We start from the raw sequence: 26176 nt of genomic DNA on the forward strand, positions 1-26176 counted from the left end.
TCTAGGTCACATAAAATCTCAGAAGATGGGAATCTAGTTCAACCTGTATTTGAAGCATGAATCGCTCCCCTACAAATGCCAAACAAATGACCACCTGAAAGAAGAGCTTATTAGCTCAGCTAGTTTAAACCTCTCTTGTTTTACAGATGCAGAAAATGAGGCCCGCAAGGAGGGGTAAAGTTACTCTCCTTAGGTTATGCTGAAAAATACTGGGGAAACCAAGACCACAATCCAAATCTGAATCCCAGCTGAGCAATTTTTCCTATTATACCATGTATAAAAAATACTTCCCATTAATTCTCAAAGAATTATGTAAATGATTTGCAAGAACTTCAAAGAACTATTTCAAAAGTGTTTATTTATTATTTCATTCTGTGGTGACTACTTCCACATCTGCTAAGGAAAAGAGCCATCCCATTTTACAGGTAAGAAACCAGAGGCACAAAAATAAAAAACAACACTAGATTTGGATGGAGTAAGAAGAACTGCATATAACTTCTTAGCATCTGTCAAGATCCTAGGCAAATCACTTAATCCTCATCTCTGTGTCTTAGTTTTTCTCATATGCAAAATGGGGGGGGTGGGCAGCACTGAACTAGATGACTACAAAGTCTCTTCCACCTTAACCTAAGATTCTATGAATGAGTCAACCCAGTCATACAATTAATTAGTAACAGTCAGGACTAAGACTAGAGGCTAATGTTCTTTTTCTTAATCCACTGAAAGGAAGAGTAAAAAATAAACTCTAAAATAATTCTTATTTGATTTGAAAATATGTTTTAATTATGCTGATGTACCAGCCTGGTCATTCATGGTTCTAGCTATAATAATGATAAAGTCAACTTTCTAAATACATGAATAACAGTTAGGGGTGGGGGTTTGCAGCCCAGAAACATGCCAAATTACATTATCCATAGCAGATCAACAAATAAGTTAATATTTGTTAGAAATTGATTCAGTCAATAAATATTTATTGAGTGTCTACTGTATACAGAGTTCTGAACTAAGTTCTGTGGTAGGAAATCCTTTTTTACCACTCTCCTCTTCCCACTGATAATCATTTAATATAATTTTGGACTTTAATAAGGGCCCAAGCCTGAACTAATCAATCACCAATCTCCTTTGCTTTGTTCTAAAAATGCGCTTTTCTGTCTCAGCAGTTTCAAAGATCTGTTTATGACAGAATGCCTGCAACCAGAGTGGTGGGGTTTTTTCTTATATTGTGTCACAGACACATATGTTATACAGAGGAAATTCTCACAACCTGGAATCATAAATTCCAACTGACACTACTTTGTTAATTATCTTGTCTCACTAAATTTACAACTTGTTCAACTAAGAAAGTTCCTTTCTCATGGAAAAGTATATTTAAGCCTGATCATTCTTGCATCAGACAGTCAGAATTTTCTTCTGGCTCTGTGATCACATAATTGCTAACTTTAAGGGAATAAACTGTATGCATTTAGCCTGTTTGCCTTTTCTTAACCAAACTTTCAGGTTGACACCACAACATCCAAAAATCACTAGATGTAATTGATATTTCCCTCTCTCATCCACCCCCTCTTCTTTTCCATTTCCACCACTTCCCTCCACTTCAGTATAATTTATTCCTATACTCTCTGATTCTAACCAGGGTCTATCTTTCCAATTTCTAATTTATTTGACAAACCAAATGAACCTTACTAAAATACCATTTTGCAAATGCCACTTTTTTAAAATCAAATTCTCAAAAGTTCTGTCCTCAGCCTTCTTTTCTCTCCCTCTCAGGAATCCTCTTAACTCCCATTGGTTTGATTTGGCAGATGACTCATAGAGTTAAGCTCACACAGACAAGCCCCATCTCCCTTGGTTTCAGTTCCACACCATCTCCTCTTCCTGGAGCACCTTCTGTATTCCCTCTGTATGTCTTGTCCTTCAAAACCTACCTGCTTAAATGAAATGCTTCCAAGGAGGACCCAGTGAAATACTGTATATGTATGGAAACTTTTGCAAACATTTAAGTGATTCATAAGGGTCAACTCCTTTTCCAAAACCTGTAGCTCTCACTAATCACTCTTACCTCTAAATTTGGGGAGCATTTACTTATCTACTCAGCTCATTAGGCATTTAACATATGCTATTTGAAGTATTTGTCATATATATATATGTGTGTGTGTGTGTATATATACACGCATATACATATCTGCTGTTTGAAAACATTATATATGTATATGTATATGCGTGTATATATACATATACTTTTTTTCAATGTGGGCAAGGCCTGTCTCACTTTTGTCTTTCTGTCTCCACTGCCTAGAACAGTGTCCAGCACACAGCAGGCATTTAATAAAGGTTTGCTATCGATTCACTGGTATACCGTTTGGTATGCAAGATTTGTGTAGGATACATACTGATGGGACACAGCCTGTTGGTATCCTTTAGAGGATATTTCCAGGAGGGCACAATTTTTACCCACACACATATCCACCCACTGAGAGTCCACAATATTTTCCTTATGAAAGATGTTCCTTAATTGCTAAGATAACTCCTTTACTCTTTTGTCTCCTTCTCCTTGTGTCTTTCATTCTACATCCATACTGTTTTATATATAGTATAGGTTACATCAGTCACATGGATGCTCACTGTTTAAATATGCATGGGGCCTCTGTGATGGAAACACTAAGTATTCTCCCACAATGGTGGCTACAAACAGTTCCTTCTACCTTCAGAGTAGAATTTTATTGCCTTCCCACTATGCTAACTATTGCATTTTAAATTTATCATCTAATTTAAGCCTCCCAATAACTTTGTAAGATATAATGCACATACAATTATCCTTATCACCGGAAAACTAATGCTTGAAGACTTTAATTGACTAGTCCAAAATTATACATCTAGTAAGGGGTCCTCTTCACACTCAACCAGAATCCTTTATGAATCCAAATCCATTGTTTTTTATAATTCACTGAACTCCCAGGAACTGGTTAACGGTTAGGCAAATTGGTGTTCAATAACAGCACTAATTAATCCATTAACTACTTAGGGAAGGAATTGTTCAGAATCCCATTGTTCTCCTCTCCATTCTACCAATTTATTTAGTGTATATTCAAGGTGGTAAATATGTTTTCCGATACAATGCATTAAGGAAATTAAACATTAATTATTATGGAATGGATTAAGTCCTTGATGATTCACACTGCAAAAGAATAGACATTCAAAATGGCCTGTAGGATTCTTGTTAATTAAGATGATACATTTGTTAAATAAAATGCTGCTGGCTTGGCACTGAGAGAGATTCATTTTGTGCCAGCCTAAATGAGTTTTTTATTGTTGAGTTAGGATTAAGAAGTTTGTGAGCATAGATAGCAAAGGAATGATCTTAATGCTCATTTTATGAGAGGCAATTCTTAGTACATCAGGGCCCAAGCTAGATTCCTTCTGAGAGATGCCTATGAGCCTGTCTGGAATTTGCTGGTGAAACAGAGAAAGAGCTAATAAGAAAGTCCTTTCTTGCCTATACACACCCAAAAAATGAGCACAAAAAGCTGCTAAAGCATGTCCAGGATGCTTTGATGAATCACTGGAGAGTTAAATGATATACTCGCTATTCCCAAGAAGTTTTTTTTTTTTTTAATCTGGGTATGCCACTCCCAAAAGTTATTTAAAAAATAAAAATATTTCTGCTCTCTCATGTTACCAGTCTAGAGAAATTGCTGGGAATTTTCCTTAAACTGTCACATATGTCTAGGGGGAGGGTCTGGTTCATGTATTAGTTATATATTTGTGTGTGTTTGCACATTAATAATAGCTACATTGATACAATTTATTTTCAGTTTTATAAAATACTTTCCCTCCAAGATTGATTTTTTTTGGGGGGATAGGTAAAAGAGGCCATTCTTTGCCTCATTTCTTACCTACCCTCAATCATTGAATGAGCATTGCCTATGACAAACTAAGACATGGGAAACACCTTAGCTTAAAAAGACCAAGATCTTTCACTGTATCCAGAGCCATCTCCAGTCATCTTGACAAAGCTTAAGTGGCTTGCCAAAATACAGAACTAACACGTGTCTGATGGGAGATTCAAACTCAAGTCTTCCTAAGTTCAGCATTATTCACTATTCCATAAGGAGACAGCTTACAGCATGATCAACAGAACCTTGATATTTCCAAAATTGGTTTTCTACCAAGATCTAGTCTTTTAAAAGTTCACTGGGATGTTTGAGAACTATTAGATTCACTAAGAAAAACAAGAAATGGGATATGCATATTACATGTGTATTAATGTACATATATACATGCACAGAGTACACTACACATAATAGCTAGCTGAAAACCAAGGCAACTAAAGATCCACAATTCCAAATATCAAGAAGTTTGATGTTGTCTAGATGCTATAGCCACAACCCAAATGACAGTAAGTCAATAAACATCAAGGGCCCAAGGAAATAGTAAACCGCTCCAGAATCTTTGCCAAGAAAATCCCAAAATGGGGTCATGAAGAGACAGACACAACTGAACATCAACTCTTTGCTAAGCCCTGCAAGTGCTTTAGGATAGTCTGAGTACACCATTGGTTTGCATCCATGCTCCAAACCCACAGATCAAAATAATAACATGTGTGCTGAAGTACTATCATATGTCAGAACTTAAAATCATATGTTACTTCTTTATAAGAAAAGTAAGACACACCCTGAAAACCAAGGATGCAATCAATACCAATCCACTTTAGGAAATATAAATCAATGGAATGATCAGAGGATTTACCCTAGATTCAAGATTCCTACTTGTCTATGATGTTATGTCATCTTCTCCAGGCACAAAGGATCAGAGATAACAATTACTTAAGCAAAAATGACTAAGAAACCTTTCCACAGCCTCCCCCCTTTAAGCTGCTGATCTAGAAACAAAATTCAACCTGGTTGCTCAGAGAGTGCCTGCAACTCTCCCACTGGAAGCCAGCATTGGCACAAACCCTCAGAAGAACACATGGGAATGATAATCATTCAAATAACATGCTTCCAGTTCCAAGCATCATCAATTTTTTATTACTATCATCATTATTTTTATTGTAACCATCAGTTTTTTTAGGCTTACTTGTCTACTCAATAACAGTGGTACATTAAGCCAATACATGGGGAACTTCAGGATTTTTGAAACCAAAGAAGACTCTGCCTCTGACTGGAGATAGGGAGCAACCTGGCTTGAGAGCAGAGTTTCCAGACCCTGGGATACCTGGAAAGGAACTCAATCGCTGTCTCCCAGTGGACGCAGGTGTTCTCTGTAGTTCATTTTTCCAAGAGAAGTTTCCTTCTTTTTACTTGCATCCCCAGGTCTACCTAGCATAGTGCCTATCTAGCATTAGGTACTTAAAAAAATTGTCGATTGAGCTCATGAACCAGCAGCTCAGGGGAGAAGCTTCACACAAACAAGGGCAAGGGAGAGAACACAACTATCATCCACAGACATGACTGCCTTGCTATCTTTAGATTAAACTGGGGTGCACAGTGGAATCTAGGGATAGATTTCAGGAGATCTGTGAGCTTGGATGGGAGAAAATGATATTTTTGCTCTCCCTAATATCTCACTCAAATTTAGCATTCCCTTAAATTATGAATTAAACATAAACATTATTCTGAGAAGAGGGCGAGAGGCTTCAGCAGAATGCCAAAGGGATCCCTGATACAGAAAAGACCAAAGACTTTTGGTTTAGGTGAAGCTGGGACAACAGCAATAGGTCTTGTTACCAGTATGGGTAACTTTCAGTGACTTCTTTCATCTCCTACCCTGTTTGGTATGTCAGAATGTTCTGAGAGCTAAGGTAGTGGGGGCAGTTAAAGACATGAGGGACTCAAGTCTGCTTCTGAACTCCAGAATTTGCCTTTCCTTTTGAGCTGCATTGGTCAAATAGGTCTCAAGATATCTGACAGCCCATCCTTCTACCCTTCGCACCAAGGAGAGGGACTAGAAAGAACTCATCTGGAAAAATCCTGACTAGATAGCTAATAAATAAGAAAGGCAATGGGAGAATGATAAGCCATAGAAATACATTCCCATGTTTCCTCATCATTGCCAAGGCCAAAAGATCTGATCTGTCTACCTTTAAAAAGATACCTAAGAGGTATGTTGGGATGACTAAAAAACATGCATGTGGAAAGCTACTCTGTTCAACTCTCAATAGAAATTTGTATCCATTGAACCAGCACCTTTAACAGACTTCAGAAATTAAGAGAATTAATCATTACCTAAATTAAGAGAATTAACCCTTACCTAAAATCAGCTATGAGCTGAACCTGTGATTTCAATGACATAAGAAATGCATTGATAATGATGATGCCAATAACAGCTAACATTTATATAGTGTGTTAAAGTTTGCAAAGCATTTTGAATATTTTATCTCATTTGATATTCATGACAGTCTTGGGAAGTGGGTGCTATTATTTTCATTTTGCAGATGAGGAGATTGAGGCTGAAAAAGTTTAAGTAACTTGCTCAGGTTATTGTGTGTCTGGGGCAGGATTTGAACTTAAGTCGTCTTGACTCTTATGTCCACCTCTATATTTCACACTACCAAAGATCCCTGGCAACTCTGCAACTTCCAATCTTACAGATTTGCCAAAGAACTGAGAAGTAACTCATCAGCATTATGTGTGAGAGCAGGACTTCCTGAGATCAGCGCTCTAGCCATTCCCCTAGGTCACCTCTAATACTGTGCTTACACAGTTACTTATTCTAGAACTACCTCCTTCAAGGTTCAAAGGGATGATGCTAAGAGAGAGGGTAGGTGGTTAAGTAGGAAGACAGAGAGAGAGAGAGAGAGAGAGAGAGAGAGAGAGAGAGAGAGAGAGAGAGAGAGAGAGATCTCAAGGCACTATCCAGGGTTCTTTCTATGGTGTTATGACTAGTTTATCTAATGGCTCCAAATTCCATTGAGGTTTCTGTCTTTGTTTTAACCTCATACTCATTGGGAACTAGTCCAGCCACCACTTCAAGAATATTTTTATTGGGGTGGAGCCAAGATAGCGGAGTAGAAAGACGCACACACACTAGATCTGAACCCATAGCCCATTGAATATCAGTAAAAAAGAACTCCCAGCGAATTCTGGAGCAGCAGAGGCCACAGAACAGTGGAGCGGACGAGATTTCTGTTCCAGAGAGCCCTGCAAACCTCTCGCAAAAGGTCCATCGTGCTGTGGACGTGGAGCCAAGCCCAGCCCTCCTTGGCCCTGTGGCACTGAGAGAAGCAGATCCGAGCAGGCTTCGGGGATGGAAACTCCAGCAGCTGCATGGGTCCCTCCACCCATAGGTGATGGAGGTTGGTGAGAGGGTCTCTTTGGCATGTCCAGAGGGGAGTGGAGTGCCCCCATAACTCAGGCCCACTCGGGAGGCAGCAGCAGAGGCGGGAGCAGACCAGGGCTCCCCAAGCAGGCAGGAGCCTTGATCCATTGCCCCCACCTAAGCACCTGAACTTGATCTCATACTGAATAGCAGCCCTGCCCCCACCAAAGCCCTGAGGCTGGGAAGCAGCATTTGAATCTCAGACTCCAAGCACTGGCTGGGAGGATCCGTAGGCGAAGTGGGTGTGAAGAGAATATTCAGAAGGCAAGTCACTGGCTGGGAAAATGCCCAGAAAAGGGAAAAAAAATAAGACTACAGAAGGTTACTTTCTTGGTGAACAGGTATTTCCTCCCTTCCTTTCTGATGAGGAAGAACAATGCTTACCATCAGGGAAAGACACAGAAGTCAAGGCTTCTGTATCCCAGCCCACTCAATGGGCTCAGAATATGGAAGAGCTCAAAAAGGATTTTGAAAATCAAGTTAGAGAGGTGAAGGAAAAACTGGGAAGAGAAATGAGTGACATGCAAGCAAAGCATGAAAAACAAGTAAACACCCTGCTAAAGGAGACCCAAAAAAATGCTGAAGAAAATAACACCTTGAAAAATAGGTTAACTCAATTGGCAAAAGAGGTTCAAAAAGCCAATGAGGAGAAGAAGGCTTTCAAAAGCAGAATTAGCCAAATGGAAAAGGAGGTTCAAAAGCTCACTGAAGAAAATAGTTCTTTCAAAATTAGAATGGAATAGATGGAGTCTAATGACTTTATGAGAAACCAAGAAATCACAAAACAAAACCAAAAGAATGAAAAAATGGAAGATAATGTGAAATATCTCATTGGAAAAACAACTGACCTGGAAAATAGATCCAGGAGAGACAATTTAAAAATTATGGGACTACCTGAAAGCCATGATCAAAAATAGAGCCTAGACATCATCTTTCATGAAATTATCAAGGAAAACTGCCCTGAGATTCTAGAACCAGAGGGCAAAATAAATATTCAAGGAATCCACAGAACACCGCCTGAAAGAGATCCAAAAAGAGAAACTCCTAGGAACATCGTGGCCAAATTCCAGAGTTCCCAGGTCAAGGAGAAAATATTGCAAGCAGCTAGAAAGAAACAATTCAAGTATTGTGGAAATACAATCAGGATAACACAAGATCTAGCAGCTTCTACATTAAGGGATCGAAGGGCATGTGATAGGATATTCCAGAAGTCAAAGGAACTAGGACTAAAACCAAGAACCACCTACCCAGCAAAACTGAGTATAATACTTCAGGGGAAAAATTGGTCTTTCAATGAAATAGAGGACTTTCAAGCATTCTTGATGAAAAGACCAGAGCTGAAAAGAAAATTTGACTTTCAAACACAAGAATGAAGAGAAGCATGAAAAGGTCAACAGCAAAGAGAAGTCATAAGGGACTTACAAAAGTTGAACTGTTTACATTCCTACATGGAAAGACAATATTTGTAACTCTTGAAACTTTTCAGCATCTGGGTACTGGGTGGGATTACACACACACACATGCACACGTACACGCACACACACAGAGACAGAGTGCACAGCGTGAAGTGAAGAGGATGGGATCATATCTTAAAAAAATGAAATCAAGCAGTGAGAGAGAAATATATTGGGAGGAGAAAGGGAGAAATGGAATGGGGAAAATTATCTCTCATAAAAGAGGCAAGCAAAAGACTTATTAGTGGAGGGAAAAAGAGGGGAGGTGAGAGAAAAACATGAAGTTTACTCTCATCACATTCCACTAAAGGAAGGAATAAAATGCACACTCATTTTGGTATGAAAACCTATTTTACAATACAGGAAAGTGGGGGATAAGGGGATAAGCGGGGGCGGGGATGATGGAAGGGAGGGCATGGGGAGGATGGAGCAATTTGAGGTTGACAGTCATGGGGAGAGACAGGATCAAAAGAGAGAATAGAAGTAATGGGGGACAGGATAGGATGGAGGGAAATATAGTTAGTCCTATACAACACAACTATTATGGAAGTCATTTGTAAAACTACACAGATTTGGCCTATATTGAATTGCTTGCCTTCCAAAGGGAAGGGGTGGGGAGGGAGGGAGGTAAAGAAGTTGGAACTCAAAGTGTTAGGAACAACTGTCGAGTACTGTTCTTGCCACTAGGAAATAAGAAATATAGGTAAAGGGGTATTGAAAGTTATCTGGCCCTACAGGACAAAAGAGAAGATGGAGACAAGGGCAGAGAGGGATGATAGAAAAGAGAGCAGATTGGTGATAGGGGCAATTAGAATGCTCAGTGTTTTGGGGTGGGGGGAGGGGACAAAAGGGGAGAAAATTTGGAACCCAAAATTTTGTTAAAATGAATGTTAAAAGTTAAATAAATAAAAAAAACCAAAAACAAAGAAACAAAAAAGAATATTTTTATTATTATAATATATATGCTTAACCTAGTCACATAGTCTCTCTTTTAAATCTTAGCTACCAAAAGATGTGAAGAGACTTACATGAGCTGATGCAAAGTAAAATGAGTAGAGCCAGGAGAACATTGTACACAGCAAAAGCAATCCCGTAAGTCATCAGCTGTGCATGATTTGGTTTTTCTAAGCAATCAACGATCTAAGACAACTCTGAAGGACTTATCATAAAAAATGCTATCCATTCCCAGAGAAAGAACTGATAGAATTGAAATACAGATTGAAGCATACTCTTTTCTTTTATTTTTCTTGGGTTTTTATTTTGATTTGTGTTTTCTTTTACAACATGACTAATATGAAAATACCTATATTGAATTTCTTGCCTTCTAAATGAGGGGGTTGGGAAAGAAGGGAGAGAACGTGGAACTCAATTTTTAAAATGATTGTTGAAAGTTGTTTTTACATGTAATTGGGGAAAATAAAATAAAGATTAAATTTAAAAATGTTAAATAACTAATATTAAATATTAATTTATTATATTGTATAATTAAAATGTTATATTAATATTTTAAAATTAAAATTAAAAAAGTAATAAATATCAAATTAAATAAATCTCAGGTACCCAAGCACCCACTGTCTCTCCATGGCTGTTCTGGGAAAGTTGGGCACCTGCCTCTTTGTCTATTGCCTACTTTCCATGAAATGTCATCTCCCAGCAGAAGACTCAAAAGCTAGAGAAGAAGCTCCCTGAGGACAAAGGGCCATCTTTCCATACTTCTTTCTATTCTATACAGTACCTATTACAAGGTCCATAAATATCTGCTGATTTGACTCCATTTGGGAATTGCATAATGAGAACTAAAGTGAAAATCAAGTTCCCTTCATGTAAATATGCTTTGCTGCTACAGCTTTGAGAGCGATATCCAGGATGGTGGTAGGCATATATAAAGATTAGTCAGTGCTTTAGAATAGTGCAGGGCTGACACCAAAAATGCAGGAAAAATTCTACACTGAGGACTTTAGACTAAGAATGGAAAAAATATGATGATCTGAAAAATAGATCTTATGAAGAAATGATAAAATGATGGGCCTGGAAACAATCAAGGAAGGGTGGGGAAGATCTGAATAACTAAACCCTAATAAATGAAATCCATTTACAGATGCAACTTGTTTTTCATTAACAATTTATACAGAAAGAATGAGTATAGAGTTAAACTAAGGAAATGGGAACTAGAGTTAGAACCTTCTTTTATTAAATATATCAAACTAAAACCGAGGGAGAGGAATATTCTTTTCTGGAGATTTGTAATAAGGCAGAGTATTAACTGTGTGTGTGTGTGTGTGTGTGTGTGTGTGTGTGTGTGTTTAAATCCTGCCCTGTCTGGATGTTCAGGGGAAGAACCAGCCAACTGGAACAAAAGTTCTGTGCCCATTCTCCACAACTTTCTGTCAAGTGCCAAGGAATTGTCATATATGTGCCCAATCTGGCTACACAAGAGCATTACTGGGTGACCTGAAATATAAGCTAAATGCAAAAGACATGGTAAAGCACTGGGGAAACCCCACTAGATCTGCTTTTCAGAGTACTGTATAAAGCAAAGAACAAAGGACTTCTAAGGGGATAGGTCCAACTGTATAGATGGGTGGTGGACAAGGAAGAAAAAGTGGAAGAAAGAAGAAAAGAAGAGGGAGAGAAGGAGTGAGGGGAATAGAGAAAGGGGTGAGGACAGAGACACAAAGACACAGAGGGAGAGACAGAGAGATAAAAACAGAGACAGAGACACACAGAGAGACAGAGAGGCAGAGAGAACAGTCTTACTAAGGAATTCCCTGTTTCTACGTGTAGAGGCAGCTTAATGAATCCAGAAGGGCTTTACTTGAGGCATAAAAGTTCATGTGATTTTTCTTTCTACCCAGTAGGAGACTAAACTGCAACTCACTATAACTAAAATCCTAAGCTTTCCTAAGGAGAAGTTCAAATAGAAGACTTGAGATAAGTTAATTTGAGTTCTTACTTTGCTTGATATAATCAGTGAACAGGATGTGGCAAAATTTCAGGCCAGCAAGCACTGATGAAACAGCTACTCTGTGCCTGTCCCTAATAACAGCCAGTATTTGTACAGCCCTTAACGTGCGCACAATGCCTTACAAATATTATCTCATTTGATCCTCATAACAACCCTGTGAGGTAGGTGCTATTATTATGCCCATTTCACAAGTAAGGAAATGAAGCTGAAAGAAGTTAAAGAACATACCCAGAGTCAAACAGCCAGGAAAGGTCTGAGGCATGAGTCTATCTCAGGTATTCAATTCACTGTGCCACCTAGTTGGCTCCAAGGACACTGTGAAAGGTGCAAGGACTAGAAAGAGGGGGGAAAAGCAATTCTTGCCTTCAAGGGGCATGCACCCAAATCATTAAATACAAAATAAATGCAAAGTAATTTCAAGAAAATTAAGCACTAAAATGTGGAGAAGTGAGGAAAACCTCTTGCCTTTGAGTGTAGCAGTGAACATGGGACGCCAAAAGGCAGAGGTGAAGGGCATCCCGGGAAAAGGCGAAGGAGAGAGAGATTACATGTTGTGTACTAGGGGATAACAAGCTGGCAACTTGGCTGAAACACTGAATGAGAGGGTAAGAAGCAAGTAATTAGCCTGGAAAGATGGGTCATGAAAGGCTTTAAATGCAAGTCTTTAGTTGATTTGTACAGACAATAGGGAGTCACGGAAGCTTCTTGAGCAAGGGAGTAATATGGTCACAACAGGCATTTGAGGAATATCAGTTGCCAGATTTTGAAGCAACACACCAGAAATACAATAAACCCTGGATTTGGTGTCAGAATACCTGTCTTCCAATTCCAAAGTCTGCTGTGAAGTCCAGTATCAGGCAACTTCCTTCTCCCTGGGTCTCACTTTCCTCATTTATAAAAGGAGGGAACCAGATGATCTCCAAGTCCCTTTCCAGCTGTAAATCTTACCATCTTCTAAACTTGGGGCCCTGAAGGCACCACCTTAAAGCTCTTGCTTTTAAGGTAAATGCAGAGTCTCAACACAAAAAGAGGTAAAAGCAAGAATCTTTGAGGCACTCCCAGCTTTAACAGCTGACCAGTTCAATTCCATTCATGACTGCTGATCATAAACTGTTATTAACTCCTGACATCAGGACCATTTTCATTCCAAACCAAAGGGCAACCCTCCTTTCAATAGCTGGATAGCTTCCAGTTCATATCTTTCCTGGGAATCACCAGAATGTTTACCATTTGGACTATTAGAACCTTTTGCCCCTTTCACCAGCCAAATAAGGAGGGAGCGGCAGAGTATTCACTGAACTAGAAGACCAGGCAGAGTCTCAAGGAAGATATAGATTTACTCAAAACAATCTAAGAAATACTCCCCAAACTAGTGTTTTACAGTTAAAATGTGGTCCTTTTTAATCAACTTCAAAACAAGACAAAACAAAATTTCTTGAGATATTTCCCAAAGATATAACATCATGTACTGATAGACTTTGAACAAAAAGCAAAATTCTAAGCCAAATACTTGTTTATGGGAATGTCTCATTATCCAACCATGAATCAGATCTGTATTCACACAAGAAACACCTGAATAGGCAGAAAGCTGAATCCCACAGCTATTACCCAACCACTGATACAGTTAGCCAAGAACTTCGAAGGTGTGGAGAATTTACCTCTCTACGCTCATACTGTACTCAAGCATGAAGGTATTCATGCCCCACTATCAGATACAAACAAGAGCTTGCACATTATTGGGCATTACCTAGAAGGATATCTCTTTCCTGAAACAAGTGCTAATATACTAAAGTTTGAACAGTTTTAGCAAATGGAATGAAATGGAGATGATGAGAAAACTTACTGGTTCACAAATCACATGGTAGCATTTTCTCAAGTCCCAAAGCTGCCTCCTATTTCGCGGGCCCTGAGATCCAGTTCCTCCAGGAGGAAAAACAAGCTGTTTCCCTATAGTGTTTTAAGTGGAAGCCGAGGAGCTAAAGTAAAGAATAAATAGTTCCTTGTCCTACACCAGATTAAGAACTCAAGGATGAAGCAGGGCAGTGAGAACAAGCCAAAGCCCTTTGGCCAAATCAGGCTTAGTTATTTATTAATAAAGGTACAATCTGATGCAACTCAACCAGTCTTAATCTCACAACAGAAACTATGCTATGCAACCAAAATAAATTAAATGTTTCCTTAAGTGACCATATACTTTAAGTAGTCCTCACCCTGAGTAAGAGGCAGCATGAGAAATTAGATAGGAATGCTAGACTCGGAGGCAGGAAGACCTAGGTTTAAATCTTACCTCTGAACTTCCCAGTTGTGGGACTGTGGGCAGATCACTTTCCCCATCAATAAAACAGAGACAGTAATTCCTGCAATAACTGTATTCCAGCCTTGTGGTAAGGCTCGAGATAATGTATTATAAAATGGTTCACAAATTTATAGTAGTACTTAGTAGTGAGTTATCATTTCCATTACCAAGGCATTTTAGTGAAAGATACCCTAGTAACTGAGAAAGAAGAAAACAATGAAGGCCAAGTCAAGTCTATTTTGTAAAGTCTTTGGACAGGTGGCAAAAAAACCTATATCAATGGTGGCTTAGTACTTATACTCCTCTTGGCTAAAGGGGGGCACAAAGGTGGAAAATAGAAGGAAAGAAAAAGAGACAGAGAGAGAGAAAGGAAGGAAGGAAGAAAGGAAGATTCTTGCTTCTGAACTTCCCAGTTGTGGGACTGTGGGCAGATCACTTGACAAGCATCCATTTCCCCAGCAATAAGAAGAAAGGGAGAAAGAAAGAAATGGTAAGGTTTTGGTATTGCACATGCTTCAAAGACTAGTTTGACCATCCCAAAGAGATAGCATGGTGACCCTCCTCTTCAGATAAGGCTTTTAAAGGTTTCACCAAACACTGAAATCTAAATTTTTGCCTCATACTAAAGACAAGCAATGAAAATCAGAGATAATCCTACATTGAGAGAGTAACATGGATTATGCAAAGAAAAAAAATGGACATTATAAGTTAACTTCGAATGATATACCTTTGTTGGAATTCACAGGCCAAAGAATGATTAGGTAGTATCTGGGATACAATCAACTTTTGAAGAAACATATCTATTTGGGGGGAAAACAGTTCGATTACAAGAGCTAATTTTCCTGTTCCATTTATTCAATATTCCAGACTTTTTAAGCATGGATAAAAATTCCTAGAGTGTCCAGAGCTTTGCCACTAAATAGCTGAGAACCCTGGTCAAAATCATTGTCCCATGGGTTTCAGTATTCTTGTCTGCAAAATGAGAGGAGATGGATTAGGTCACAGGTTGTTCATGTGAAGGAAAATAATTTGCATTTTAATAAAAATATTGTGATAACTGTATTTCAATATAATTGGTTTCTTTTGTAAACCTATATTTATTTTATGCATTTAAAAACAAGCATGTCTCTGAAATGGAGACCATAGGTTTCCCCAGACTCCAAAAGGGTCCATGATACAAGAGCCATTGGAGTAGAGGGTCTCTAAGATACCTTCTACCTTTTATCCTTGATTTTGATCCTGGAAAAAAGAAAAGAATTCATATAAGTTTTATTTGGTGAGTCCTTTCAAACAGCTCTGTGAAGTCAGCTTTATATTTGTCTCTATATCACCAGTAATCACTATGCACTTAAATGTTAACAGAATCTGAGTTTGTCAAATGTCAACCTTGTATTGTTTCCATAGATTTGGAGAGTTCGGTTCTTTTTTTCTTTGTATCTGCAGTACTTAGCACAGTGTCTAGAATGTAGTAGGCACTTAATAAATCTTGAATGATTGACTGATTTTATCAATATGGGACACTCACAGTATGTTTGTAAACTCTCACTATCAATGCAAATCTGCAACTCACCTATAACTTAAACAGTCTCAGAGAGCTGCTTGTTTCATTGAGTTGGGAGCCAATCAAGGTCCCATGCCAAATATGTGTCAGAGACAGACAGGAAGTCCAAGTCTTCCTGATTCCAAGACAAGGCAACACTGTGACACATGGCACCTCTCTCATTTTAAGATATATAAACAACGTCCTTCAGAGTAACTGCTATCCACAATCTGACTTCCTATTAGTTTATGTTCTTGCCGACTGATGTGATCTAGCACTTCTCTCTGATGGAGTATTTCTTCCCAAGAAAACTAGAGTGCACAGGCAAGATGAAGGTCTCTCACTGTCCGTATCCATTTGGCAATCTATTTTTTCAAGTTGTTAGACCATATGCATTTTCGACCCAGCGTAGCACTATTAAACTCTACTAAACAATGCCATCAAACAGAACTATTTTTTACAATCATGTGTAAATGGTCCTGGGAGAGTCAATGAGCTTCAAAGGATTCTGACTGCCCTGTACTCCAAGGGAGGAGATGCTACAAAAACAAAGCCTTCTAGAGGACCCACTACCAAGCAATGAGGTCTGATGGATTTTCCCATCCCTCGGACAATGAGATCATAACAAGTGGTGAGGTTAAGCGAACCGAACCATTGCTGGGGAAAAGTCCTTTAACTCTCTAGCCCTGTGGTCTGCTCTATTCTGGCAGTTATAAAAAATCATCTAATCTAATCAAAACTACAGCTTTTGCAATTGTTCTGTTACCGTTAGTATAGTATATTAAAACACTGTGTCAGTTATCTGTGCATACACCTTTCCCTCTATTTGACAAGCTCATTAAGAAGCAGCGCCTGTGTCATACCTATTGTGGACTCTCCAGGACATTAGAGATGGCTAGTTGGTGCAGAGGATACAGGACTAGGCCTGAAGTCAGAAAGATATGAATTCAACTTGGACACTTACTAGTTGTGTGAACCTGGGCAAGTCATTTAACTTGTTTGACTCAGTTTCTTCAACTGTAAAATGGACATAATAATAGCACCCCCCTCTCTCAGGGCTTTTGTAAAAATCAAGTAAGATAATATTTTAAAGCACCTGGAATTTAATTATATAAATGTTATCACTATTATTATTACATTAGCTACTTAATAAATACTTTGGACCTGAATTAAATTTGTGATTTCTTTAACAAAATAAGAAACAAAGAGCTGTTTAGCTTAAAAAGCATGGGATGATCCTACTGTTGGGATCCTTCCCCCCTCAATCAAAAGACCTAAATAAGGATCTGATATAGAGAAAGAGACAGATACATAGATAGATAGATAGATAGACAGACAGATAGATAGACAGACAGACAGACAGACAGACAGATAGACAGATAGCAAAGTACTCATAGCAGCATTGTCAGAGATAGCAAAGAACAGAAAACAAACAAAAAAAATCCATAAGTGGCAAAATGGTTGAAAAAAAAAACTACGGTATAAGAATTAATGGATTCTCATGAAGTAAAATAAGTAAAATAAGGAATTTAGAGAAATGGGGCAAGATTTATATGGTGTAGCAAGAAGAACCAGATATTTATATAAGTAAGTAGTCCCAAAGTGACTACAACAAATACATGAAAAGACAGGAAGCTTGAACTGGAAGTAACAGAAAAATCAAAGAAGGTCTTGGAATAAAGATCATAAAATACATCTATTTGGACCATAAGGTCCCTTCCAGCACTAGATTTATGATGTGCCTGGCAGAGGCAAAGGACTTAGCAGACCCAACAGGGCAGAGATTGTCAAGTGGTATCTCTGTCTCAAATGTTTGTGACTATTCTCGCATGGCAGAGTTCAACTTGGAAGGGAGGAATGTTCTCCCTCCACCCAAATGACTGTGATATTAAGGTGAAAGGCAACAAAAATGTGTATTTTAAAAAGTAAGCAGTGAAGGGCATGATTTTTACTCTTTATGATTGTTTGTGGTAGATGAAGAAGCAAAAAAAGTTTGTGGTCACCTCCAGGAGAAAAACTAAGACCGCATCCTTAGGTAGACAGCAGAAAATGGTAGTAAGGATGAGTGAGCGAGTCTGCTCCAATAGGCCACAGAACAAGGGCATCTTACTGGAGGGGTGAGAAAGGCCTGGGGAAAATGAAAGCTGTCTCATATTCCTTCTAATAAAGTAAGAAAGGAGTGGATGCCAAAAACTAACAGAGATTCCAAAATTAAAACCATGGAACAATAGTTAAGCTAAAAGTGTTCAGCTCTGAAATGCATTACTGCTCCTAACTGATAAAAATAACACCACAACAATTCCATTCGAGGTTTTATTACTATTGTAAATAACTGAAAGGCAGTGAAATCTGATGAGCCAGTTTCTCCTATAATCAGTAACTGACTGAACTGAACACAGCCTTGAAAAAGTTTCTCAGCAAAACTAATCCAGCTTTTCTTCCCTAGCCGCCAATCCTCCACCCTCAACTCACTTCTAAAATCATGGTTTCTGAGGAACGAGGATCAATATATTGGAACAATTGATGTTTTACATTAGAAAAACTTCATTTTAGAAACTACTGTCTGGTTGAACAACGCAGTTCTTCACAACATGTAAATAATCCATAAACTGCTTGCTTTAAAAAAATCCTATATCCAAATTGTTTACTTGTAAACAAGAGGGAAGAAATGTCAGATTTAATCATTTTGAGGTGATTTGTTTCTGTCATAGTTAAAAGAGGGAACGACTAGATATAATATGAACACGATAAGAATATATTTCATTCCCACCCCAATAGTATTTCTCCCTCTACTTGAGGCTAGCACAAAGTTGATGCAGCCAAGCTTCCAAAGTAGATGAAAAAGCCAACAGAGAAATCTAGTTGAAATAGTTGGCTTATTTCAAAATAAAGGGATTAATTGAGGGGCACCTTTAACTACTCAGCTGAAAATATGACATTCAATCTTCTAGTCTAGTGTTTCTCAAAATAGGGATTAGGATTCCCAAAGGAATCATGGCAACCTGAGACTAGGCATCCCAAACAGTCATAGAGTTGTAGCCCTAGGGTTGTGGCACTGAAAGGTAAATTGATTATTTATTATGATGAGGGCCTCTTTCCTCCTTTGTTTAATCTTTTGCATCCGGTTCCTTCTCCTTGAATGCCATAATGACTGTGGGTGTGGCTTCTATAGGACAGGTTTGGTTGCTGCAGCTAGAAAAAGACTGATTTTTATGGGAAGTCTGTGGGATTAAAAAGTGGTATGCACTCCCTGATTACATAATCTACCTTGGCTCGGCAGAGAAAAATACATTGCTCTTAGAGATGGTACAGTGAATAAAGCCCCGGGTCTGAAGTCCAGAAGACCTGAATTCAAATCCAGTCTCGGATCTTAGCTGTATATTCTTGGACAAGTCACTTAACTTCCATTTGCCTTAGTTTCCTCAACTGTAAAATGAGATAACAACTGCACCTAGCTCTCAGCATTGTTGTGAGGATCAAATGAGATAACATTTGTAAAGCACTTAGCATAGTGCCTGGTCTATATAAATGCCAGCTATTATCATCATGCCAAAGTGAACTTGGCAGGAGCAGATTTTCCCCATATTATGACAAAAACCTAATGTTTGTACTGCACTTCACTGTATATAAAATGCTTTCACATATATTATCTGACTTTGCTGACAAGGAAACTGCAATATTGTAAAGGGTGAAGTGATGTACAAGGCATCATTTTTTTCAGTCGTAAAATGGAAACTGACTCATTCCTTTGATTGCCACTAATCAACAAGAATTTCTAAATCACCTATTAAGTGCCAGGCACTGGGGACTTATGGAAAAACTATAACAGTCCCTGCCTTCAAAAAAATTTCATTCCATGGGAAGGATTGTACATACAATTCAATGATCTTTAAAGTGGGGATGGTAGCATACCGTCTACAATTAAAGAGTGAGAAGATAATTCTTGTCTCATTCTAACACTGAGGAACAAGCAAGAGTTTCTCTCCAGTATAATTACATCACCCTCGCCACCTATTCTGGCTCAACATTTCACCCAACTGCCCCCCAGTATAGGCTTCTAGTGGCTGCTCCAGTGTTAGTCCATCAGGGTACAGCCTAACAGGCACCTAAAGCAACTGCAGAAGGAAAAATCCCTATCCTGTTCAGTCCTTTCACATCCTCCTCACCTCATCATCATCATCATCACATATATATAACATGTATACACATTCCTATAACATACATATATGTATTTACATTATTATATGCACAGACTACACAATTTATATACAAACACATGTATATGAAGTATGACACATACATTTCTAAAACTTAGATGTTTACAGAGTGTTTCACATACTCTATTTCACTTGATCCGTACAACATTTATAAAAAATAGGTGCTATTATTTATCTCCATTTTCAGAAGAGGAAATAAGAAACAGACATAAAGCGACTTGTACAGGGTCACACTGCTAGTATGTGAAGCAGGATTTGAACTAGGAATTTGGAACTAAGAACTTGAACTTGGAATCTTTTTGATTCCAAGTCTAGCACTTTATATACTGCGCCATCAAGTAGTCTCTCCAAGGTCACCTTGGGACTACTCTAAATACAGCTCAGTGGAAAGGCTCTATACTCAAGAGTAAGATCCTCCTTTCCCCTACTCACCCACATACTTTTTTTCTCCAGTATAAAACAGATTCACACAATATGTACAGACATGGTTGGGTTACTGTCTGTATCACAGATTTGATTATATCTTCCCCCACCCCAAACCCAACTGTCTTTAGAACTTCTGCCTTACTTTTGAGGATACCACCATCCTTCCCCATCACTTATTTCTTAACTTCAATATCATCCTCAATTCCTCCCCTTCCCTGACTCTATTATCAGCAACCACATCAGGCAATCCTCATTTCTACTAGCATACCCTAGTTCAGGGCTCTAATTTTCTACTAACATACTCTAATTTAGAGTTCTAGTTCTCTACTGACGTACCCTACGTTCAGGGTTCCAGTTGTTTACTAACACACCCAAGACCTCTAGTCTGAACTACTGCAGTATCTTCTTAAAGTCCTAATTGGTCTCCATCCCTCAAATCTATCCCTTCTCTAATCCATTCTCCTTACAGCTGCCACTGTGGCTTTTCTATATAACAGGTCTGACCATGTCACTCCCCTCACTCAGTAAATCACAGTGGCTCCCTATGAACCTCTCCTCCTTTGACATGCATACTATCCAAATTTCTTGCCCAATCTGAACTCTGGTGGTTTATCATGCACCTGCCAACATTTTTGTTTCTTCCTCAACGAGTTCACTGCGTGCTTCAGGCAGTTTTTTTCTGACCTCACCATTTCATGCCTTCATGTGGGGGGAGTGCATAAAGTGCTATTTATGTCTTTATACCCCCTCAAATGCCCTAACTTCTCACTTTCTTGACTGATCCAAGGATCTATTCCTCTACTCCACTGAAGGTACTCACAGAAATGGTCATACCCTTGTTCTCACCATCACCCACAAGAATTCCATTTTCATGTCCACAATAACCTTCTACCACTGTCTCTTCCCTCATGCCTTTTCACCCCATCACTGTTCTTCATTCTCATCATAACCTCCAATCCCTCTACCCCCACCCCATTCTTTCCTAAGCCTTCAGCTTTGCATAGGCTACACAATGGTATCAAACTTTAGACAGAAACATAGGCCACTAATTTATATATAAGCTTCCCTCTGAGCTGCATATTGACCTAGTATTAAGATGTAATATGAACTAAGTTTTATTGTATTCTCATCTATCTTGTTAAATATTTCTCAAGCACTTTAACCTGGTTCAGGCAGTGTTGTGGGTACTGAGAGTGGGAGATGTGTTTAATATCTCTGGGCTACACTCTCCAATCCCCACTGCTCCTTCCCTATCTCAACCCCGTGGTGAACCAGCTTAACTCAATACCTACTTCCACCCATCATTCTATTGGCCCGGGTCTATGCCTTGTCAGGCCCCAAACTGGATTACAAAACCATCTACCTTCCTCACTCCTATTCACAAGGTACTGAATGGAGGTGGAGGAAATCATAAAATCACGCTGACTGAGTCTGCTGCACATTTACGTTATCTAATCTAAACTGGAGTAAAGAAAACATTCTATTGCCCTCCATGTATTACTGTGCATTGCTGAGTGACTGGACTACTTCCCATAGTAGCCGTTGTGCTTTATAAGTTCTGTCTCTTCCCAAGACCCTTTAGTCTGAAGTCCCTAAGACCTCAGCTAAAGACCTCACTTCATTCTTGCCCCAAAATACTCCCCTTCTTGCTTCTGGGGCTTTATGTTAGCTGGCACTCTTGCCTGGGATGATCTGCCTCATTTCTACCTTTTCATTCCCCTGGTTTTCTTCAAGACTATTCAGATTACCTTCACCTATTCTGTATATATCTAGTTATTTCCACGTTATCTCCTCCACTAGAATGTACACTTCCTGAGGACAGGGGCTGTTTTTGCCTTTTTTTTATATACCCCATATGTGGCATAGTTCCTGCCATAGTGTTAGTGTATAATAAAGGCTTGCTGAGATGACTTGATAAACATTTACTAAGTGCATATACTACTTTCCAGGACTGTGCTCCAAGTGCTAGGGATACAAACAGAAAGAAGCAAGACAGTCCCTGACCTCAAGAACTTTATTTTCTAACAGGAGAAAGATAGCCTGTCCATCTGTGTTCATCCTTCGTTTTTGAAAAAGACCATGACATCAGAGAAAAGATGACATGACAGCACACATAGGTTAGAGGTAGGCAGGGAGGAATACCATAAACAGGGAAGTCAGATGGAACGGTGATGAGCATTGTGGATTGACATTTCTTTTCCAACAATGGTGGTAGGATTGATGACTATTCTCATAGTTTGAGTTGGAAAGGGGGCATGGAGTATGTAAGAGATGACCTGGAAATAGCATGATAAGTCTGAGATCAGGCAAACTAAAAGTGATTGCTTACTAATCAGAGTTCAGGGTCACAGAGAACGGACCTTGAATTCCCATGGGAGGAAGGGAGCTATAGGCCCTCTTTTTGTGTTTTATCACACACACACTCATACGTGTATGCATATAAAATGATTAATACAGTAGTACAGATATATTTTAAAAGTAAATATATAAACACATTAAAATTAATAATTTCTACTGATAGGGTAAGTGATCCAAAAAATTTGTATACCTCTTGTGTAGTGGCCCAAATTTGAAACAGGACACCTTGATATAAATCTCAGTCTTGAAATCCATGAGACCATGAGAAAGTCAAAACATTTTAGACTCAGTTTTCATACATGTGAGTTGTGGCAAGGATTATCATTTCACCTATTCTCCCTGGACCTTGTTCTAGAAACAGTATATCAACTGACTCCATATGGCTCAGAAAGGATGCTACCATTCATTGTTTTTTCAAAAAATATACTTCCATTTAAAAATTTGACAAGGAGGAATTCACTCAATCATAAAAGCAATTACCGTGTGCAAGAAACTATCTTCCAAATAAAGATCAGTTCTCCTAATACTTTCATTTTCTGACACTTTCCCATCTGTCTTTCACCCACCTGGCCAATCTTATCTCAGACATACTCCACCTTTCAAAATAAACTGGGCTACTTTTCATCACTCATTTTAACACTGTGTTTTCCTATCTTTGGATCTTTGATCATGAGGACCCTCATGAATGGAAAGCACTTCCCACACATCTGGTGAAATCCTTCCTTTCCTTCAGGTACCCAATTAAGTTGTCTCCCCTAACCTAACCTCCCAATCAAAACCTACTTCTCCACCATAAAATGTCTCTGAGTAGTATGCCTAGGCCTCTCCAATGACTTTTCTCATTCTTTGCTTATCATATTCATTTTCATACACATCTTTTCTTCCCCAAATAATTTTCAAGAGCCGTGAAAACAGGGCATATTTCTTTTATAGACAGATCTTTGAAACTCTGTGGCTCGTACACAGTAGGTGCTTTATAAATACTGAATCAAGTATTTGTTTTGTATCTATATTCATTGCAGTATTGGGCTTATTTTTAAAGATATTTAACATACATTTTACAAAATTATTTTTAATATAAAGTAATGGTTATAATTGCTTTATAATATACATGCCTATACATGAGCTATAGCAGCAGGACGTTAACAATTTTTTTCTCATGTAAATTATAAGGGTCAAATACCATATTCTTATTTGTAGGGATCCAGTAACATGTTTCTAGGTAAATGAAGTTCAGTGAACTCAGGTATGTTAGCTTCCTAAGGGAACTGAACTTTTCAGTGGCAAATTATAAGCGATAACTGAATCAAGAAGATTAATTTTTATGAATTCAAATCTGGCCTCAGATAATTACTAGCTATGTGACCCTGGGCAAGTCATTTAAGCCTGTTTGCCTCAACTTTCTCATATGTAAAATGAACTGAAGAAGGAAAGGGCAAAACACTCTAGTATCTTTGCCAAGAATACCCCAAACGTGGTCATGAAGAACAACTGATTTAGGGGTGGGAAGGGACCTTTCAAGATCATCTAGGCCACCTCATTGGACAAATAAGGTCCAGAGATCAGAAAAACAGTAGCGGAAACAACTCCAAGTCAAATGGTCTATTACTCTACGTTTCCATCTTTTGTAATTTGTGCATATGTTTTAAAACACATTTGGGGCCCTTATGTAATCAATGTGGGCATAAATGTGCTATATACTTTTATCAGCCATGCAACACAATTTTATAGTTCATAGGATAAATAACTATAAATTTTACCTTTTCATCTCTAGCTAGATTGTAAGCTAGTCATCGATTTCTATATCCATGAAGGCAGGAAACTTGCCTTATTTAAGAATTTCATGAAAGTTCACTTCAAATTGGTTGGGCTCCTAGAGTCTCGTTAGCTTCATAAATTCTATATTTATGGGCATGTGAAGTCTCTGCTAAACTTCAAATGGATTCTGACCTATTGACTTCAACTCTTTAATGAAGTACCCAGTCTAAAATATGAGCCGGTACTTTTATCTGGTTAGGCCCAAGACCATCTCTTTAACTTACAGTTCTCTAAGTGAATGAATCAGAACCAGCCCTGCCAGGATTGAGGGGAAGGGATGGAGAGGAGGCAAGGAAGGAAGGAAGAAAAGGAGCGAGGGAGAGGGAGAGAGACAGGGAGAGAGGGGGAGGGAGGGAAGGAAAGAGAGAGAGAGAGAGAGGGAGGGAGGGAGGAATGGGTGGAGTGTTATTGTGTAATGGCTTTAGAAGTACTGAAAAGAAAGAAATCCAACACAAACAGCCAAATGTTTAAAAAAAAAAAGGACAGTCAGAGAACAAATTTCTCACACTGTGGAGATAACAGAAACAGTAGCTGAGGTTTGCAGGCTAAGTGGCTTACACTGGATTCTACATACGGGAGCTAATGCTGGGCTTAGCAAAGCCTTGGGAACAAGCCAAAGGGGTTAGAAAATCCAAGAAAGCCCAAATCAATGGGTAGAATACGTCACTGACAGAAACTCTGTCATGTAATTCCTTTACTCTTTTTTGTTCCAAAATATGACAAAAGGGACTGGGGAAAAAAAAAGCACAGTGAGCACCCTGTCTGTGGTATCTGTAACCCTAGTCTACCTGCAGAGTTTGCCTTCTGCCACCTTCTGCGCAAAATGTTTTATTTTAGGCAGCTAAATGAGGTCAGGACCAATGGCCTTGGTATCTCAAATCCACTCTTACCTATGTGATGCTGGGCAAGTCACTTAATTTTTTTCTACCTCAGTTCTCTCAATGGTAAAATGGGGATAATAATAGCACCTGCCTCCCAGGGTTGTCATGAAGATAAAATAATATTTGTAAGACATTTTGTAAATCTTAATTTGCTGCATAAATGCTAGCTATGAGTTATCAAAACAGGGAAAAACACAATTAGAGGTGTGTATGAAAATGAATATGATAAGCAAAGAATGAGAAAAGTCATTGGAGAGGCCTAGGCATACTACTCAGAGACATTTTATGGTGGAGAAGTAGGTTTTGATTGGGAGGTTAGGTTAGGGGAGACAACTTAATTGGGTACCTGAAGGAAAGGAAGGATTTCACCAGATGTGTGGGAAGTGCTTTCCATTCATGAGGGTCCTCATGATCAAAGATCCAAAGATAGGAAAACACAGTGTTAAAATGAGTGATGAAAAGTAGCCCAGTTTATTTTGAAAGGTGGAGTATGTCTGAGATAAGATTGGCCAGGTGGGTGAAAGACAGATGGGAGACAGATGGGAGATGCTGATATCTTTCATCAGCAATTTCTATCATAGAACTTCTTTTCATCTCAGAACTACTAGTTGGAGCATAATCCCAGCTTGGGTCCCCTTATTAGTCAAACAAGTTCTTTTGAGGGGGAAGGGGAAGGCAAAAAACTCCCTTTTGAACAAGACAAAACACATTTTAGAACATAAATAATTAACAGCATTTTTCCAGATATAGATAACAATAGCCCATAGTCATTATTTCATTCACTCATAATTTAATAAACACCCACTTGTGTTAAAGGCACTGTGCTAGGCAAGGCTAACTCTGCACAAGCTGTCTGCCTGTAATGCTTTCTCACTCACCTCACCTTTACCTATTAGAATCCATA

The 26176-nt window shown here is 38.7% G+C and overlaps 1 protein-coding gene across 14 annotated transcripts in view; it reads right to left on the reverse strand.

The window, feature by feature from the left end:
* COBL (cordon-bleu WH2 repeat protein) overlaps positions 1-26176 on the reverse strand; it is a 346611-nt gene that overhangs the window by 237012 nt on the left and 83423 nt on the right. Inside the window, exon 1 of one of the 14 annotated variants that reach the window (XM_072598179.1) lies at positions 13580-13749. The exons of 12 other annotated variants lie outside the window; for them this stretch is intronic. The gene's annotated coding sequence lies outside the window, so the exon portion shown is untranslated. Of the gene's footprint in view, positions 1-12551; positions 12907-13579; positions 13750-26176 lie in introns of those variants that run through there. One more of the 14 variants, XM_072598178.1, reaches the window with a different exon arrangement.

The sequence above is a fragment of the Notamacropus eugenii genome, chromosome 3 (genome assembly GCF_028372415.1).
Source record: "Notamacropus eugenii isolate mMacEug1 chromosome 3, mMacEug1.pri_v2, whole genome shotgun sequence".
Classification (NCBI taxonomy): Eukaryota; Metazoa; Chordata; class Mammalia; order Diprotodontia; family Macropodidae; genus Notamacropus; species Notamacropus eugenii.